The sequence below is a fragment of the Meriones unguiculatus genome, chromosome 12 (genome assembly GCF_030254825.1).
Source record: "Meriones unguiculatus strain TT.TT164.6M chromosome 12, Bangor_MerUng_6.1, whole genome shotgun sequence".
In the NCBI taxonomy this organism is placed as follows: Eukaryota; Metazoa; Chordata; class Mammalia; order Rodentia; family Muridae; genus Meriones; species Meriones unguiculatus.
This window is the reverse complement of record NC_083360.1, coordinates 77,549,283-77,568,483: the sequence shown is the minus strand read 5'-3', so window position 1 is coordinate 77,568,483 and position 19,201 is coordinate 77,549,283. Positions and strand designations below refer to the sequence as shown.

The following is a 19,201-nucleotide window of genomic DNA, read 5'->3' as shown; positions in this document are numbered from 1 at the left end:
ATGGTCTCACTAAATTCCCTAAGGGACTCTAAAACTTTACAAACCAGGCCTCCATCATTTACATTGCTCTTAGCATTCTCTTCAAAGTCCTTGCAATATGAGCTGAGTTCTGAATACTTACTGGCTTTTCTAGCCCAAAGTTCCAGAGTCCTCCTACAGTCCTCCCAAAACATGATGAGGTCTGTCACAGCAATACCCCACTCCTGGTACCAGTTTACACCTCAGGGTTTCTGTTGCTGTGATAAAACAACTAAAGGCAACTCAGGGAGGAAAGAGTTTATTTCATCTTACTCTTTGAAGTAATGGTCTATCAGTGATGAAGTCAAGACAGGGACTCAAGCAGGGCAGGAACTGAAGCAGAAGCTGGGGGATACTTTTTATTAGCTAGCTTCCCCCTAGTTTGCTCAGTCCATCTTCTTCTACAACTCAGGACCATCTGCCCAGTGTTGGCACCACCCATAGTGGCCCGAGCCCTCCACAACAATCACTGAGATCGCGCCCCACAGATGGCCAGGATGCTGGAGTCTGTCATGCAGTAAATCGTGGACTGCTAAGTGTACAGTCCTCGGCCCCTTTGCAAGCCTAGACTTCGCTGACTGAAATGTCTCCAAACCAGCCGGGTCTACATAGTGAGACATTGTCTCAAACAGACAAAACAGGCTGAACAAGCCATGAAGAGCAAGCCTTAAGCAGTGTTACCCCATGGCTTCTGCTTCAGTTCCTGCTTCAAGGTGCCTGTTCTGACTTTCATAATGGACTGACTATAAGATGTAAGCGGAAATAAATATTTTCCTCCCCAGCCTGCTTTCGGTCATGGTGTTTTTATCACAGAAATAGAAACCCCAACACCCCAGTTCGTCCTCAAAGGTGTATAAACTGATGACATGATTGCTCTGGCATAGTTAAAGGGAAGGTTTTTATTATAGTTAGGAGAGAATAGCCACGGGCATCCGGGAGAGTCCAGAGCAGAGAGAGAAAGAGGTAGACTGAGGATGGCCAGCAGCCTGGACATGGCCAGGGATATCTATGAGAGAAGGGAGAATAACAAGGGGCAGAGAATACAGAAAGCATAGTGAAAGGAGCAGAACAGAGAAAGAGAGCAAACATACAAATAGCAGGGTTATAAGACAAATGAGTAGGAAGAAGGGAAGCTGTGAGGGAGGGAGTTTAGGGTGGAGGAGGATGTGAGAAAGCAGAATGCTATCATGGATTTTGAACTGTTAAACAGGTACTTGTGATACTGAAGGAACATGGAGGCCATATATACTTTGATAAGCTGATAGGTGCCACAGGTAGCCATATGTCCCCTCTACCAAAGGTAAGGGAAATCACTTCTTTTGGTAGATGGAAACACATTTCAGAAGTTCTTGATGAAGGCTGACTTTTATCTAGTCATCAGAAATCCTCCTATAGTCCAGGTTGAGTTTATTTCTGAATATTTAGACTGCGTTTTGGAGTTTGGGGAATTGGAGCTTCCTCTGGAACTAACAAAAGAGATCTTTGGCTATTTCTTGGGTAACTTTATGCTAAGGGAATGGACATTGCCAGATATGTCAGGAGGTGGAACTCATAGGGACTGAAGTAACATTGACATCCAGAGGCCAGAAGCATCCGTATTGCCATGGGCATTAAAGCAAAGAAAAGCTGGTTAGTAAATGGACTCGTTACCAGTCAGCCAGCTAGCATAACCAGATGAGAATAACAAGCTAGTATTGGCAGAATGGGGCCCTTGAGTGCCCAAAGACTAGGGATGGAACTGCCAGATCCAGAACAAGCCCTAGGAGTTTATCCCCTAGGAGTTTATCAAGATACCAAATATGGTTCTAAATACTCAGATGGGAGGCTTACAGCTATAGATTTTAACAACCAGTGGGACCAGCACAATGGAAGCTGTTATATAATCATCAGCTTCCAATAAACGGGCAGCTACTGCTGCCGTAGTGTTACAGGCGCTGACTAGCCCCCAGGAACCAGGACCCTTGGTTCCCGTCGCGGCCTGTGTTACAGTTCTTAGATCTAAAGGCTTGGCAGCACTCTGAGCTGTTCTGGAGACTGGGGCTTGCAATTTCTCTTCCTCTCTCTTCCAGCCTTCCTTGTCTTTTTGTACCTTCAAAATGCATGTGTTTTTATCGTAAATAATCCGTGTAGCAGCTCACAGCTCCCGAGAGTGTGCTGTCATGGGCCGCATGTTGGCTTCCCACGAAGATGCTGGGTTCTGGACCTGGGTTCAGTAAGAGCTGTAGGTGCGTTTAGCTACCAAGCCATGACCAGGACCAGCAGGTTGTTCTTCAGTGACCAGATCCTCACAAGAGGTCTGGGAGATCAGAAGATAATGATAGAAGATAGAGAAGATAAAGTTTGGGATCCGGAGGTCTTGTACAAGCTATGTCTTAGGCCAAACAAACTTATTAAGAAGTACAGCACTGGCTTTGCAGACGCCGCTGTCCCCTGTTGTCTTTTGCTGCAGCCATGGTCAACCCCACCGTGTTCTTTGACATCGAGGCCAATGGCCAGCCCTTGGGCCGCGTCTCCTTCGAGCTGTTTGCAGACAAAGTTCCAAAGACAGCAGAAAACTTTTGTGCTCTGAGCACTGGAGAGAAAGGATTTGGATATAAGGGTTCCTCCTTTCACAGAATTATTCCAGGATTCATGTGCTATGATAATGACTTCACATGCCATAATGGCACTGGTGACAGGTCCATTTACAGGGAGAAAATTGAGGATGAAAACTTCATCCTGAAGCATACATGTCCTGGGATAAACTGCTCTTGTCCATGGTAAATGCTGGACCAAATACAAATGGTTCCCAATTTTTTCTCTGTGCTACCAAGATTGAGGGGCTGGATGGCAAGTATGTGGTCTTTGGGAAGGTGAACATCATGGAAGCCATGGAGCATTTTGGGTCCAAGAATGGCAAGACCAGCAAGTGGACCACAATTTCTGACTGTGGACAACTCTAAATTAATTATTTTGGCTTGCGGGCATCTTACCCACAGACCATTCCTTCTGTAGCTCAGGAGGGCATCCCCATCCCATTTGCTCAAAGTGCCCTGTGATCTCTGCTCTCATGGAAGTTCTCTGGGTTCCATATTTTTTTCATTTCTCCCCAAGTCTAGTTGGATTAAGTTTATGATTATGAATTAAAAGTAAATAAGAAAAAAAAAAGTATAGCACCAGCCAGGCATGTGACTCACCCCTTTAATCCCAACCCGCCTTTAATCCTCTGGAGGCAGAGGCAGGCAGATCTCTGTCTACGAAAAGAGTCCAGGTCAGCCAAGGCTACACAGAGAAACCCTGTCTAGAACACCCCCCCCCCCCAAAAAAAATTGTGACCCCCGGAGTATATGGGTAGTAGAAATTGGAATTGATGGGTTATTTTAAGACAATTTTCAAATGGGGAGGGCATAAAGTTGGGACTTAGGGAGGTGGGGATGGAGCTAGAATGAGTAGAGGGTGAATGTGATCAAAATAGTGTATAAAATCTTAAGGACTTGATAACAATATCCAAAAAATAAAAAATAAAGATAGTGATCTGCTGTGCATGCTGTACATACCTATAATCCCAGCACTCAAAAGACTGAGACAGGAGGATCATAAATTGGAAATATTCCAGATGATATAGTGAGACTCCGTGTCTCTCTCTCTCTCTCACACACACACACACACACACACACACACACACACCATGAAAGGTCCATTTTCATGACCTCATCTAATACAGATTATGTACGTGTCCCCCAAAGTAGTTCATACGCTGACTCCTAATTGCCAGTGTGACATTTGGAGTCCTTGGGAGCTGTTTAGAAATGGGATAAACTGCTCTTAAAAAGGAAATTGTAGTCTTTGTCCCCATGCAAGTGTTCAGCCAGGAAGCAGCCATCACCAAATACAAATCTCCTGGTGCCTTGATCCTGGGCTCCCAACCCTGAAGACCATCGCAAATACATTTCTGTTGTTTATAAACCACCCAGTCTGTAGTTTAGTCACAGCAGCCTGAAAAGGACAAAGACAATACATTATTTACCTCTGAGAGACTCACTCACAAATACTGTCACAAACAGTCAGATTTGAACATACAGGAAAACAATGTTGTATTTCAGGAGGGAATGGCAGGAATTAGGGCCACCCTCATGACTCGAAACAGACCTACAGAGCACATCCCCATTTACCTCACCATCTGGCCCTACAAGCAATATACGGACGATGAAGAATGACAGAAGATTACTGCAAGCTTGCGCTATTAGTAGGTCAGAATGCAGCTGCTGCGCCAGATGTTGGGCGTTTTCTAGGGCAGGTTCATACAGCCTCGGGTATCTGTATGCATCATTGATTTTGGTGGATGTTATTTTTTTTTTTTTTCTATTCCAAACAGAAGGAAGGGTCAGAAACAGTTGGCATTTTCATGAAACAGAGAAGAGGGCGCATTTGTAGTTTGGTCCTAAGGCTTTTCTAATGGCACTCCTGCTGCCTCTCATGAAATAGCCGGAAGAGACCTTCTAGACCTCTTGCGGAGCACCACATTGGCCCACTATATCAGTGACATTTTCTTACTCAAGTAGAAGGGACAAATTACAGCAAGTATAGAAGCTTACAAGGCTGGCATGTACTTTCATGCTGGAGGTTCAGAGGAACATGCAAAAGAAAGGGAAATGGGGCTGAGAATGGACAACATTTATGGCCTTTTATGGCCAACACTTGGGAGTCAGAGGCAGGTGGATCTCTGTGAGTTCAAGGACCATCTGGTAGACCATCCAGGACTATATAGAGATCCCATCTCAAAAAAAAAAAAAAAGGTAAGCATCTTTCATCCTGGAAATCAACAGGTAATGACTAAAACATCACAATCTAGAAATAGAATCCCCCTATTTAGATACAATTCAAAAGAATCAGCCAGAAGTTGACAGTGATTGCCCTGGAGAATAGGGATTCTTGTCAAAACCATTGAGGTCCTTTAAATCATGTACACATATAACATTAAAAAAAAAAAAAGAAGAAAAAAGAAAAAAACTTGGTAAGAAAGAAAAGAAAGGGAGAGGGAGCATGAGCCTCTGTACGTGGATTGTTTTTGTATTTCACATCCTAGAAACAGAACAAATAGACTCAACAGCAGGGCTATTTTGGGTTGAGGTGAATTCTTTCAACCTACTAACTAGAAACTAAAGAAAGATTCAGTAAGCCCTTGCCCTTCATCAAGCATTTTTATAAAGGCAACCAACTTGGAGCTGCGGAGCAGGGGGCTAGAGCGATGGTTCAACAGCTAAGAACACTGGTTGCCCTTGCAGAGGACCCAGGTTCAGTTCTCAGCACCCACACAAAGCTCCCACCATCAGTAACTCTAGAGCCAGGGGATCCAATGCCCTTTCTGACCTCTCCAGGCTCCTGTCAGCACATGGTACACATACATACACTCAAGCAAGCACACACATATGCACTTAAATTAAAAGCTTAAAAATAACCCGATCAAACCACTCTCAAAGACCTAAATGCCCACAACAACAACAAGATCACTTTGAAATCTTAAAGGCCTCATGGAAGGTAAGATCCATTTGGCTTCAGAATTTTGATTTTTTGTTTTGAAGTCTCCTTCCCCAGGGTCAAGCCGGAGGTCCTCCCAAGGCTATGACAGGAATGCTTTGCCTTGTGTCTTGTTGTTTGGTGACGATGTGGTGGGTGGATGTCCGGCAAGTGGGTGAGGCTGAGGAGGCGCAGGAAGCCTCACCAGCCTATCTATAGTTCATAGGAAAAGACTCTTGTCTTTCTCATGTCGTTAGGATCCTCTTAGCCTTTGAACCCGTCTGAAGGAGTCCTACAGTTTAACTTTTACAACAGTATTTTTCTTTTCAGAATAGAATTTAATTAAGCACTAGGTATTTGAAGAGAAATTAAATCTGTATTTCCTTTTGACTCATGGTTTTCTATAATCTTGTTTTAATTAAGTATAATCTTTATTTCACTTTTGATGAAAAAAATGGTTATAATTTAACTTTAGAAAACTCTGTTTAAAGTAGTTTTTTATTCTCTTAATATTTTTGAGTATGACATCCCTCTATTGTCAAATTCCAGGTTTACCTTTAAAAGTATTTTCTTACCAACTTAAATATACTTCATATTGTTTTACCATAGTACATACTTAAATCATAATATTTTAAAAGGCTTTTAATTTTACAAAATAAATCTTTTCAGACATACTATATGATTTGGTGTATATTGTTTTATTTTGGACACTGAAGAAAGCGTACACATTTTTCAGTTATTCAAGGCATAAGTTATCTTTAACGCAGGAACTGTGTTGAACATCATGATGGAATTTCCTTTCAGGTCAAATATCTTAAAATTAGATTTTGTGTAATCCTTGGTGTGAAACCACCATGGAATGTGGCCTATTATTACAGCAGGAACCCAAGCAGGGACTTGGCAGAAACCGTGAAAGAATGTGCTGGCTAGCTTGCTTTCTAGCTCATGTTAACTAGCTTTCTTACACAGCCTAGGACCACCTCCCCTAGGAAATAACATCACCCACAGTGGGCTGGATCCTCCTACATCAATTAGTGATCAAGACAGTCCCCAAGATACATGCCCACAGTCAGTCTAACCTGGGCAACCCCGTAGTTGAGACTCCCTTTCATTTGACAGTTATACCCAACCAAGATAATAACTAATCCATGTTCTATTTCACACTTTCATCTGTGATCCAGAATGGATGTGTAAGATGGCAAGTATGTGAGCTATATGTTCCAGTATTACCATAAAGTGTTTGATACAGTCACAGAATAGTGCACCTGCTTCAGCTTTTAATCACTGCAAAAAATAAACAAACCATGTCTGTTCATACAATTTTATATTCTCTCTGAACATGTGAACTATGGACTTACATTTTTAAAATTAATGGTTAGTGATGGGAAGATGATTCTGTTGGTAAAGGCATATGCCACCAAAAGCACACATGTGCACACATACACACACGCACACACACACTAAATTAATAAAGTGTTTTAATCAACATTTTTTTGTTGGTTGGTTCGTTGGTTGATTGGTTTTGAAACAGGGGTTTTCTGTGTAGCCCTGGCTGTCACGGCACTCACTCTGTAGACCAGGCTGGCCTCAAACTCAGAGATCTGCCTGCCTCTGCTTTCCAAGTGCTGGGATTAAAAGGTGTGTCTGGACTATTCTTGAAAGCTTAGTTTTACATTAGATTTTCCTCATTTGTTTTCATTTTTTATTTACGTGTATAAATATTTGTCTCTGTACGTGTCTGTGTATTAGCTTGGTGCTACTGAAGGCCAGAAGAAAGCACTGCATCCTTTGGCAGTGGAGTGACAGATGGTTCTGAGCCTCCATGCGGGTGTGAGGAAGAATGAACTGGTGTCCTCTGGAAAAGCAGCCAGTGTGCTTAACCACTAAGCCATTTCCGCCATTTCTTCCGCCTCCGATTTTCTTTTCAATATCACTAAACCTAACTACTGAAGATACAATTCTGAGGTTAGGATTTATAAAATTTAGACCAAGAGTAATAGAAATATCTATCCTACCCCTATTTATCAAAAATAGGAAAAGAGATTATTCTCATTTCAAAAGCCATGGTCTTTCGGATGAAAGAACTTTTTGATCACTTAGGAGGCATAAGAGAACTTTTACCGCATTACCACCTAAGTGTGGGTAGGGAGGTGCTCATCCACGCATGCTCATATAAAGTCATTTCATTTGTACACCATAATTTTTGTGTACATGCTTTTTAACATATAAAATAACTTCTGTGTTAAGAGTATGCTGAAAGCCACAATGATTTGTTAAAACAATTTATTCCATAACGATCACTTCATATTTGTTGATTTATCACAGTATTTATTGAAATATAGATAAAAGCTACAACCTCAGGTTTGCACACAATATATTTCTATGTATTCATTGTTTCAAGTAGATATCTTAAATTAATTTGTTTTTATGTTGTTATCTATGGAAGATTTACGTTTTCAATTAAGGATTTTATTTGGCTTCTTGGAAAGAATCTTCCTAAATGATTTTTTTTTTTTGAGATCTTGACACATCCAAATACATCTTTAAAATTCAATTCATTTGCAAGACATTTGCATAAATTGCATGGCTTTGAGGTCACACTGCTTCAATTATTTGTCTGTAAAAAACAGTTTACTAACTGATGTCAAAATTTGCTTATAATTGTGATCTTCAAAATTTCCCATCATTTTGCATTATAAAATCTATAATAACTCTTGTTATCTCTTAATTGCTCTTTAATATCTTTCAGTCAGTTGAAATACAAAGAGCAAGCAAGGTATTCTTAACTACTCAATCTTGCTGGGACTGGCGTCAGGCTGTCTTGTTAGGCTTTTATCATTTTTAAGATTTATTATCATTTTTTAATGTGTATGGATGTTTTGCCTGCAAGTGTGTAAGTGCAACACATACGTGCCTTGTATCCTTGGAGGCCAGAAAAGGGAGTCTGATCCCCTAAAACTAGAGTTACAGGTGGTTGGTTGTGAGCCAGCATGTGGGTGCTGGGAACTGAACCCAGGTCCTTTACAAGAACAGCAAATCTCCTTAACCCCCAAGCTATCTCTCCACCCCTGGGCTGGACTTTTAAATTCCAGATCTTAATACAAATGTTTATTGCTCTTATACATTAAAAACTCCAACCCACGGGGACATCTTGGAGTGTCCTCTTGCTTGGGATGGTTGTATGTGCTTGTCTAAGATTGTTGTGGTAAACTAATTTCTAATATTTATAAATTGGCAATTGTGTATGTGTTAAATACGTTGTGTGTGAGTTCTTAAATTTTTATTTATTTATACAGTGTTCTGCCTGCATGTGTGCCAGTGCACCAGAAGAGGGCACCAGATCTCACTATAGATGGTTATGAGCTACAGTGTGGATGCTGGGAACTGAACTCAGGACCCTTTGAAGAAGGGTCTGAGCCACCTCTCCAGTTCAATTTGTACATCTTAACTACTTTAAAACTATTTATTTTTATATGTATGAGTGTTTTGCCTGCACGTATATGTATGTATGCTGTATATATGCACACAGAGGCCAGAAGAGGGCTTCAGATACCCTGGAACTGGAATTACAGTTAGCTGCGAGCTGCCAAGTGGGTCTGGGAATCACACCCAGGTCCTCTGCAAGAGCAGCCAGTACTCTTTAACTGCTGAGCCATCTCTCCAGCCCTGAGACTCAGTGTTTGTTTACCCGGGAATAATGATTGATCTCTACTGTTGATTTATTTGGATTAAAGAAGCCTAGACAGTTAGTAAAGGACACTTCTGGGTGATTCTATAAGGATATTTCCAGAGATGACTGAAATGTGGGTGAGCAGCTGAGGGGAGAACAATCACTCCTCAATGTGGGGAGCACCATCCAATAGTCTGGGATTACAAATCAAACAAAAACAGGAAGGAAGAAGTCGCTGAGGTAGACTTGCTCTTAGACTCTGCTTCCTGGCCGCTTTGAGGAAAGCAGCTGCCATGCCCTCACTGTCTTGACATTCTGCCTCAGCTCAGGTCCAAAATAACGGAATCAGGCAGCTGAATCTGTTGTTATTAATGAATGAAAATCCCATCCTTTCTATTTTACCAATAAAGACTCAGGAGCCAGATGCTGGGGTGAAAACCTGCTAGCTCAGAGAGGCAGAGAAACCACCCAACTGACCTCCCTTCTCAGCCCATGTCCGGATGGAAAAAGCCCAAAAGGCTCACTAGCTTCGCTGACAGTCCAGAAGAAAAAGACCAGAAAAACCTAAGGACAAAGGCTTGTTAGCTAGAGAGCTAAAGCGCCTTCTAAAATACCCCTCCTACTCTTTAATCTCTGTCAGCTGGTGTCTTGCTCCGTCTGTTCACCTAGGGTTAACTTTATTAAATCCTGTGTACAGAAAGCTCTTGGATTAAAGGTGTGTGTTAGGGCTGGGCGAACCACACAGTAATCACCTATTTACAATAAACAGAAAGTTCTTTGATTAAAGGTGGGTGTTAGCGCTCAACCACACCCAACAAGAAACAGGGTTTTACAGTTCATGATGGGATCAAATATCCTGCGACAAAAGGAGGAAGCCCTCCCTTCCTCTTTCACAATGTTTCTCTCAGGTGTTTGACCTAGTGGTGGAAAGGCTGACTGACATAACAGAGTGTGTCTCACTTCTCACAAGTCAGCTTGCTTAGGCTGAGTGTGGTCTTGGCCTGGGGCCTTTTCAGTGTAAAACAGCAAAACTTACAGATTGTCAGTCTTACAAGCCTCCTGGAGAAGACAGAGGTGGCTGACAATACGCTTCTGGAAGAAGTAAGGAAATGCCTTGCTTGTTGTAACCTGCTTAAACTCTATAGCTCCTTCTTGAGACCTATTTTAGTTCTTAGCATAACTATGGCTCCTCTTTAACACTGCTGTAGCCATTAGCACATCAGAGGCCATTTTGCCTCCAAGACTCCATTTTGATCATAAGGTGAAATTAAGTTCAAGGTCTCATGCCTAAGTGTCTGAGACTGGGACACAATTCAATAGTTCAATACTTGCTGCTTAGACTAAAATAATCTATTGTAAATTCGTGTTCTGCGAGTTAAAGATTGAAACGTTCTGCTCTGTTCCTTACTCTCAGAAAGCCGGAAAGTCCCCAAGAGCTCCCTACCCTAAATCCCAGCCAATCGGCTTAAAGTGCTTTGTCCAGCCACTTAGATACAACACAATATACTTGGAACAAAATTGATTATGTTTAGTTAATCAAAATGCTGTAATAATGCTGTCCCTCTTCAAGTCCTGCACCTCGTTACCTGCTTGTTACCTGGTTATGGTTTTTCATATAAAACAAAACAACAACAACAACAAACAAACAAACAAACAAAAAACCCCACCTTAGAAACAGACTGCCATCATAGTCTGGCTCCTGAGTCCAGATTTTGGCCCTGACTGGTCAGTTTTTGTCCAGCATTCAATAAACTTCCATCAATCTGAGTCTGGTATCTGAGTGGTATCTGGTATCTGAGTCTGGTATCAGTGTGCAGCTAGTCCTGAACCCATAACAGCTGAAATTGGTTTTGACCTGTTGTTTTGGATCTGTGCACAGCTCTGAGTGCTTACATCCTAATTTCTGTAAGGAGATGTTTGACAGAGGAGAAAATGTTTCTCCCCCAGTTAAGCTCCATTAAGAAATCTGTTAAAATCATTGCTAAAAAATGACAGGTTCTTTATTTCTTATTGTAAGCACTCCTTTTAATGCTTATTATCTTGTGATGAGAAAAGACATTGGGGGTTTTGTTAAAGTAACTTTTATTCGTATGATTTAATTGTTGTCTCCCTGAGTCTTACGGCCTTTGTCTGATAATCTAAACCTAGTTATGAAAGCTTGAAGCTTCATACGATCTAACCTAAGCCTAGAATGCTTTCATTGCCGGGGCCAGCTGGGCAGAGTCGAACGGTTCTTGAGTTGGGAGGATTAAAATTAATAAAATAAACACACAGCACACAGGAAACTTTTTAAAGGTCCAGACTCGCTCGACAGCCACAGCAAGCAGTGCCAGCAGCAAGTCTCAAGTCTGTGCCTGCCTCTGCCTCCAGCCCTCTGACCACTTTATTCTTTGAGGAGTTACTTTAGCCAGTAAAACATCTTAGAACAATAGGTTAATTTGCACAAGGAGCCTGAGGAAGAGGTGTAATCCTCACAAGCTATCTCACCTGTTGTCACAAACAAAAGGAGATGGACTTGCAAGTTCTCCTCTGCCATTAATAAAGGCCTCCAAAAAGCCATCTCTCCGACGAGATTTAAATATCAAAGCAGGCCACAGAGTCGGCTCCCGACTTTTCATCCTCTGAGATTTACTGCTGAATAAAGTCACCCTTACTTGCTCTTTCTGAACACTGGCTGGCTGGTTCAACTCAGCTGTTTTGACTCAAACTCCTCTCCTTGCTGTCTGATTCAATCTGGCTTCTCTTTCTGCCTCTGACTGAATTATTCTGCTTGACCTCAAACTAACTAGTAATCTGTTCTAATCTCCTGTCTCCTTCTCATTCTCTGGCTCATTCTGTCTTCTTGTGTCTAGCTTGTTCTCTCTTCACTCAGTCTCTGCAAAACTCTTCCAGTAAAAACTGCCTCCAAAGCTGGGCATGGTGACACACACCTTTAATCCGAGCATTTGGGAGGCAGGGGCAAACTGATCTCTGTGAGTTTGAGGCCAGCCTGGTCTACAAATCAAATTCCAGGATAACTAAGGCTACACACAGAGAAACCCTGGCTTAAAAAACCTAAAACAAAACAAAAACAAACCTGCCTCTGAATTCCACAAGCTGGACTGCCACAGACTCATCTGCACTGCACTGCCTCTCAGCTGACTGACTCAACCACTCAACCAAATGGCCTAAGCAGAACTGACTGGAACGCAGAGATCTGCATGCCTCTGTCTCCGGAGTGGGGATTAAAGGTGTGTCTGTATTCCAGCTGGATCACATGGCCCTAGAAGGTCTTTTTATGTGATCCCTTTCCAGAACACTCATTCTGAATTAAAATTCCTCTACAGGGGTGGGGCAACTCACCAATCGGACCAATTGGAAGCTCTTGGAATCTCCCTTGATGCCCTGGCGGCCTAGAGCAAAAGCAGTCAGGTAGCTGGCTGGCACTGTCCACTGTGAACACTCCACAAAGGCCTTGAGGAAACCACACAATGATCCCAGCTGCTGACGCTACAGCCCCATCAGGACTTTTTGCTACAAAGGCCTTTGTGAACTCCAGATAACATTGTAACTGACAAACTTCCCTGGAGAAAGTTCGCTAACAGACAAACTTCTGTGGTGAGTGCTGAAGAGGCATGACTATGATTGGTGCAAAACCCCAACATTTGAGGTTTGAGAGTGAGGTATGTTGTGATTGGTCCAAACGGCTCCGCTTGGACCATACCATACCAGCTATCCAGGCTCACCCAGAGAGTCAGCTGCTGGACTCCCTCTGGTATTGCTATATTAGGTCCAAAGAGGGGGGGCGCTTCTTTTAAGTGGTTCCAACCCCTCCCCACATTTGGTAGTACGGAATGATCTGGAAACAAAAAGGAAGAAAAAGAGAGCAGCTGCGAGGCCAAGCTACAGATACGGGGCGGCATAGTGGGCTGCCCGCCAGCTGAAGAAAGCAGCGGCTGAACGATGTCGGGCATCCAAAATGGGAGAACGGCAGAAGTAGAGAGGTGGCAAGAGAAGGCAGACAGCAGGGGCTAAAGGACAGACGGTGCAGAAAAGAGAAATGACAAGCCTTGGTCGCTAGGAGGACGCTGGAGAGCTGTCAGATGTTCAGGATCAAAGGTCGAGACCAGCAGTCCTCAACCTTGCTGATGCCGTGACCCTTTCATATACTTCCCCATGTTCTGGTGACCCCCAACCATAACATTACTTCATTGGCTAATCTGAAGTGGAAGCTTCTGGTTTCTTTGAAGACTCGGTTGCGTCATATGGTGTTTTTTGCTTGAGCTGTCTTGTGCAAGGGGCGTGACTTTGGCTACCTGAAAAATATCCCTGGGTGGATTCTGAGGAGAGGGTGGACTCTGAGAAGCCCACGGACAGTGAAAGAACACTTTTTGGATCACTTTTTGCTGCACTGACCTTTGTTCTTTGACACTTGACTTCACACAGAGAGAAAACTTCCAGAGAACATCTCGGGGCAATCCAACTGAGTCTTGCGGTGCTCGCTGACTTGTCCCGATGTGCTGAATCATGCTGACTCCTGTTGCTGTTTGGTGTTGGCGTCTGGGCTGGACTGCTGATATCTGGACAGCAAAGAATGGACTCATCCCAAGGAACTACTCCTAAGAAGGTCTACAAACCCCTTTTTCCTAATAACCTTCTTTCTCCCCTACTTCTGCTCAGTAGGTTGGAAGGGAGGTGGAAGCATTTGAGAAGTAGGTTTGTTGAAAAATCTAAGCCCTACACTCCTTCATAACTGTAATTTTGCTACTGTTATGAATTGTGCTGTAAATGTCTGATCGGCAGGATATCTGATACGAGACCTCTGTGAAAGGGCATTCCACCCCCAGAAGGGTCATGACCCATGGGTTGAGAACCGCTGGTCTAGACACTCTAGGCCAATATCTATAATGCTAGTCAGTGATTAGGTCTGAGGAATCCCCAAGCCAGCTGGAGTCAATGGCTGAGGAATCGCACCTTCCAAGACCTTCCCAAGAGCTGTTAACACGCGTTGGTCTAAGGCCTCTGGTGGCACTGGGTCTTGGCAGTAGCTGGACTATTTGAGGAGCTAAAGGTCCTGGCATTAGAGGCTTGCACGGGAGCCTTAACAATAGAAGGTTCCACCTGCTGCTGTTCTTGCCTGCTTGCTGCCGCCACTCACTGCCATCCAACGCTAAGGGACTCTTGGTGGTTTGAATAGGAATGCCCCCATTGACACATATGTTTGAATGCCTGGCCTGTAGAGAGTGGCACTATTAGGAGTAGGTGTGGCCTTATTGAAGAAAGTGTGTCGCTGTGGGGGTGGGCTTTGAAGTCACATATGCTCAAAATACACCCAGTGTGGTACAATAGTCTGCTTCTGCCGCCAGCCGCCACCTGAGGTCATGGTGAGGTCCTGGCCCATGCTGCCGCCCAGGGCCATGTCTGGGTCTGTGGCCCTGCAACAGCCGGAATCTGTGTCAATGTCCGTGGTCCATATTACCACTGAAGGCCGTGTGGACATCGCTGGGCTGGGCTGCCGCCTGGGGCCATGTTGATGGGGTGCGGAGCTGGCACCCCTTTCTGGCGGCGGCACTCAGCAGAGTGACCCCTACACCTCACCTGGGCAGTGCAATAGAACTGGCCCTGGTCGTGGGGGTGTGGGGCAGCTGGCCACACCCCCCACCTGGGCAGTACTGTAGAACTAGCCCTGGTGACCTGGTTGTGGGAGAGCCGGGCCCCAAGGGCACAAGAGAGGTAGAGCTGGCTCCATCCCTGCCCGCTGTGGCTTTGGGTGATCTGGACCCACCCCTCACCCTGGCATGACCTGGCCTTTGTGGCATGAGTTCAGGAGAGCTGGCTTCTATGGTGTGAATGCAAGAGAGCCAGTCCTGACCCTTGCCTGCTGCTGTAGGCAGGAATACTTCCTTGCCCCATCTCCTGGGCAAAGAAGGAGAGCTGGTCTTAGCAGAACAGACTCAGGAGAGCTAGAAGGCTGACCAACTCAGCTGCCACCCAGGCCAAGATCCAGGGCCTTGAGCTGGCCCACCCCAACATCTACCCCATCCATGAATTGCTGGAGCACATGAAGGGGTTGGTCCTATAGACCCAAAGCTGCAGAATCTCCATGACACAGGGTAACAGCAGGATATCCAAGGGGAGCCTCAGAGAAGGTCTAATATTGTGGAACCAGAGACTTGGAACCAGACCAATGACTCATTGCAATGAACATTTGCAAGTAAAGGTGTTTGGGCAAAAGGGTATGTTTACGCTGTGATAGACCATGACACCCCACAGCTTCCATGGGGAGATGTTTTTGTTTGTTTGTTTTCTTTTTTGGGGGGAGGTTGCAAGGGTGGAGGGTAAATATAGAGGGACAGGGAAATGAGTGGAATTTGGGTGCGTGCTGTGAAATTCACAAAGAATCAATTAAGTTTCTTTTGTTTTGTTTTGTTTTGTTTTGTTTTTTAAAGAGTTGCTGTGGTCATGGTGTCTCTTCACAGCAATAGAAACCCTAGCTACCACAGGACCCGAGAGGCCAAAATCAGCACTTCCGGGGCTTTTCCTTGCCTGTCCACTGCTTCTGTCTGGATGGAGCAGGGAGCGGCAGCCACCTTACCAATAATGTAGCTACTCTTATTGCTTTCCCCCCTAACTTTAAATGTCATTTCTGATGTCTTTTGGCTGTTATCTGTGGAAGGTCACCCGGAGTGACTCAAAGGACGTGGGAGTTCTGTCAGTGACATAAATGTTCTTTCCTGCTTTGCATCATTCAAGCAAAGTTAACTCCAAGCGAGGGGACCATTAGCCCATTAGCTGTTGAAAGAAACTAGGCTTCTCGCAGAGTCCTAAAATCTCCTGGATAGTGTGTGTGTGTGTTTTTCTGGTCAGCATTTTAACAACTGCTGGAGAAAGAACATAAAGTGTTGAGAAGCAAGAAATCCGCGTAATCAGAATGCTCTCACAGAGGCGAGCCAGACCCACGCTACAATAAAAACCCACAGCATTGATTCGGTCTTCTGTGCGATCTGGATCTGAGACAATTGACAGGAGCACACGGCGCTGTTAGCGCTGCTCCTGCCTGAAGCGTTACACTGAACTTCCCACAGATGATTTTAAACAAACGTACCGAACGTTTAAGTGACACAGACTTAGCTCCAGTTTGCTTGCAAAGTTAGGATACCGCAGAAGGGAGGAAATACGAGAAGGAGTTTCAGACGCTTTCAAAGCTTACTCATCATGGATCTCTAGACACTGTAGTACCTTCCTGGAAGGGTGACCACACACTCATGAATATATGGGCAGCACAAATTGAACTCAGTACATAAACTCTTTTTTTTTTTTTTTTTTTTAAGGCACAGGGATATCTGGGAGGAGTTGGGGGAGAAGTGGGGGGGGATGTTTTTTTAAAATATGATGCATGTGTGTTCAAGCTCTCAAAGAAACAATACATTCTTATACTTAAAAACAAATCCTTCTCCTAAGCCTAGGCCAAGGCAAACACGTTTCCTTGTCCCGTCCCTTTGCAGGAATGGCTTTGTTCAGGCATTCTGGATCTCTTGCAAGACAAGTTTAGGACCACTAATGTGCAGACATCACAAAAACCTTTGGAACCCATACTAAGCTCCCTACAGCACTGGTCTCCACTTACGTACTATTCCCACTCTGCTCTATCCTCTCCTTTGTGGCTGGAGTCTCCTGAATACATGCCTGTACTCAGCACTGTCCTAACCCCTCTGTGTGGCCACAGGGCGGAGACCTCAGCTCATTCCCACCTTTTCAGTAGAGTGACCCACACTTCCCTTGTCTGTTTCTTTGTCTATGGCTAGTATAAAATACTCTGGCTACACCACATTACAGGAGAAAAGGCATGTTTTAGCTCACAGTTGAAGGACTTCGCAGCAGGGGAGTCAAGGCAGCGAGCAGGAGCTTGAAGCTTCTGGTCACATGGCATCCATAATTGGGAAAGAGAGATTTTCTCAGGTTGATGACAAGAAGAGTCATATCTCTCTTCCAAATAGACCAAATGTTAGTACTCAAACTTCTGGGGACTCCACCTATGAATTCCTTACTCAGAATCTTCAGATTCTTTCCTTGGTTTCTTTTTCTTTCTTTCTTTCTTTTTTTTTTTGGCCAGTTCTATCTCCACTGTTATCTTTGAAGACTATTTCTTAGTTTAAATACCTACCTCAATCTATTTTCTTGTGGGCCTGGCTGACTTGGAACTCATTCTGTAGATCAGGTTGGCCTTGAAGTCTCAAGAGATCTACCTACCTCTACCTCCTGAGTGCTGGGATTAAAGGCATATGCTACCACTACCTGGCAACCCTTTCTTTTCCTACCTTTTTTTAAAACTACATGTCAGGGGGCTGGAGAGATGGCTCAGTAGTTAAGAGCATTATCTGCTCTTCCAGAGTTCCTGAGTTCAATTCCCAGCAACATGGTGGCTCCTGATGCCCTCTTCTGGCATGCAGGTGTATATACAGACAGAGCACTCATACATTAAATAAATAAATAAATAAATAAATAAATAAATAAATAAATAAATCTGAAAACCAAAACCAAACAAACCACATTTCAACTCTGATGAACGAACCACTGCTTTCCAGCCCCCATCCAACCTGGAGGCTGTCAAATTAATAATACCATGTTATGCCCTGAAGAAATAATATTCTAGCAAAAGAAGGCCTCCCTGAGAATGGGATTCACTACAGCTTCATTTTATGATTTCACACTGTACACAGCCCCATCAGATAGCTGTTGAGCTCTTTGTGCATGGATATCAAGGGGTCTTTTCTTATTGTTATTGTTGCTTATTTGTTTCTTAAATTTGTCGTTTATGTCCATTATAAATGGAACTATGTCACATATGGAGATTTCATCCAAGTATATTTTATATGTTGGGCTGGTTTCCATCCACACATACCTCCCTTCTTTTGTCCCATCCCCCCTGTTAGACCCCTTTGTGATTTCATGTATCTGTATACAATCTAAGACAGATTCATTCTCTCTGGCTGCATCAATTATTCTGCAAACAACATTAACTTCCTTTCTCCTTGTTCCTGAAAAAAAAAAAATCTGTTGCGCATATACATCACATCTTTATTATCCACTCCCCTTTTACAGGACTGATATATTGGGCCCATAACACCGCCATGGTGGATTGCCCTTCAGTAAACATGGGTATGGAATTGTCTCCGGGATGTGTGGGTGTGAGGTCCTTCTGGTCAACCCAGGAGGGGCGTAGCTGGTTCACATGGTGGGTGCAATTTTAGTTTTTGAGAACCTTCCATACTGACCTTCATAGTGGCTGGGCCACTTTATGCTCCCACTAACATCGTATATGGCTTCCCTTTTGTCCACATCCTTGCCAGCATTTGCTGTTATTTATTTTCTCAATGGCTCCCATTTACCTCTCTCTGGTGGCTCATGGGATTAAGCATATTTTCATGTGTGTACTGGCTGTTTCTGATTCATCTTTTGAGAACTCTCAATTTCATAAGCCTGTATATTGATGGGGCTGTTTGGTTTATTGTTGTTTAGCGGGTTTTTTTTTTTTTTGGGGGGGGTGCTTTTTGTTTTGTTTTTTTTTTTTTTGAGACAGGGTTTTCTCTGTAGCCCTGGGCATCCTGGACTTGATTTGTAGACCAGGCTGCCTTGAACTCATAGAGATCCACCTGCCTCTGCCTCCTGAGTGCTGGGATTATAGGCATGCACCACTGAACATGGCTTCCTGTTTAGATTTTTGAGTTATTTTATATTCTAGATGCTAATCCCCTCTCAATAGAAGAGATTTTCTCCCATTCTGTAGGCTGCATCTTTACTTGATTTTCTTCACTATTAAAAGGCTTTTTGATTTTGTGAGTTCATTTGTCAATTTTAAGTAGTATTTTCTGAGCAACTACAGTTCTACTCAGAAAGTTCTCACGTACACTTGTATCTCTTTTTTTGTTTGTTTGGTTTTGGGTTTTTTTTTTTTTTTGGGAGGGGAGTGGGACACAGGTTTCTCTGTGTAGCCTTCACTACCCTAGACTTGCTTTGTAGACCAGGCTGACCCCAAAC

General features: G+C 43.6%; 1 pseudogene; it reads left to right on the top strand.

The window, feature by feature from the left end:
• The first annotated feature begins 2,409 nt into the window (after positions 1-2,409).
• LOC110564586 (peptidyl-prolyl cis-trans isomerase A-like) lies at positions 2,410-2,975 on the top strand (annotated as a pseudogene).
• The last annotated feature ends 16,226 nt before the right edge of the window (positions 2,976-19,201 follow it).